General features: G+C 43.9%; 1 non-coding gene across 1 annotated transcript; it reads right to left on the bottom strand.

Annotated features, from left to right (window-relative positions):
- Positions 1-222: 222 nt before the first annotated feature.
- LOC119948395 lies at positions 223-360 on the bottom strand. The gene has a single exon (XR_005456794.1). It is a non-coding gene; the product is annotated as a small nucleolar RNA SNORA7 (small nucleolar RNA).
- Between the last annotated feature and the right edge of the window lie 1290 nt (positions 361-1650).

Raw genomic sequence — 1650 nt, 5'->3', positions numbered from 1 at the left:
TGTCTTACGCTGTCGAGTCATCTCCAACCCATAGTGACACCATGGACACATCTCTCCCAGAATGCCCCGCCTCCATAAGACATCATTCTAGTAGTGTATCCATGGAGTTCTCTTGGTAAAAATATGGAAGTGATTTGCGACTGCCTCCTTCCACACAGTAAAATTGAGTCTCTGCCCTCGACTCTTTCCCATGCCGCCACTGCCCATTACAGGGGAGTCTTGACTTGTAGCAGGTTGCCTTCCACTCGCTAGCCACTGGTGAAGCTAGGAATGGAATGGGCATACCTCTGCTTGACTCTCCCTCCCGTAGTCAAGACTGATAGAGTACTGGAAACTCTCCAGGTGCTACCCTGAGAGGGTAAATCATCCACTACCTTGGCTTAAACTACCATCTCTATGCAGATGATTCCCAAATCTACATCTCCAGCCCTGATTTCTCTCCTTCTTTGCTGTCTCGCATTTCCTCCTGCCTTCAAGACATCTCTACTTGGATGCCCTCCCATCACCTCAAACTTAACATGTTCAAAAAAGAACTCCTCATCTTCCCACCCAAACCCTGTCCTCCCCCTGACCTTCCCATCACTGTAAACAGCACCACCATTTGGACTCCCCACTGTATCACCACCACTCCCTTACCCCAAAGCACTTAAGTACACATCCTTATTCCTGTTGCTTCCCCCATCGGTAAATTATTTTAATATATGTCTCTCCATTATATCATAAGCTCCTCAAGGACAATGGCCCTGTCCATCTATTTTGTTGAACTCTCCCAAACACTTAGTACAGTGCTCTGCATGCAAGTGCTCAATAAAATACCATTCATTGATTGGTTGGAAGGCGGGGCACGTGCAGGGTTGGGGTGGGGCTAACTTTACCAGAAAGAGATATAATACAGACATACTCCATAATACAATAGGGTCATAGTCCTTGAAAAGTCATGTCATGAAGGGCTGTATGATGAGGTGTGTTTCCCATAGACTACCATGTTAGGCAGTGGCATATATTGAACACTCACTGTGTGCAGAAGTCTCAACTAAGCATTTGGGAGAGTACAATAGAGCAAGCAGATGTGATCCTTAACCTCAAGGATCTTAAAGGCTAGTGGAGGAAATAGACAAGAAAATCAATAACAGATAAGGGAAGCAATGGAGTATGAGGGTACGTGCATAAGTGCTGTGGTGGGGGTGAGTACCTAAGCACTTAGGGGGCATGGACTCAAATACATAGGTGATGCAGAAGGGAGGGTAAACGGAGAGGGAAGATGACAGGCTTTGTTAGTTTGGTGGGGCTTTGAAGCTTGGGAGAGTGGTGGTTTCTTATCAGTTTCACGACCTTGGGAAAATAATAAAATATCACTTTACATATTATATAGTGTTAGATTAAACATCCGTAAATGCTGCTTAATCTTTGTTAAAGTAATTCAAAGCACAATCTCACAATATTATCTAAACAAGGATTTATGAGTTTTTAACAGGAGGCTGCAGAAGAAGCTGCTAGTTTTGCTCACTGTAGTAGTTTTCCATTTTAATGAAGAATTTTTCTAACTTAGATTGAGCAACGGCCATTTTCACATCTTCATACAGTACCTTGAAACAGGCCAATTCCTGCTGAACACCTTTTCACACTTTTGAATTCCTCTCTCTGTCAGGG

Source organism: Tachyglossus aculeatus, chromosome X4 (assembly GCF_015852505.1).
Source record: "Tachyglossus aculeatus isolate mTacAcu1 chromosome X4, mTacAcu1.pri, whole genome shotgun sequence".
Taxonomy (NCBI): Eukaryota; Metazoa; Chordata; class Mammalia; order Monotremata; family Tachyglossidae; genus Tachyglossus; species Tachyglossus aculeatus.
The sequence above is the reverse complement of the archived record's forward strand: the minus strand, read 5'-3'. Positions and strand labels throughout refer to the sequence as shown.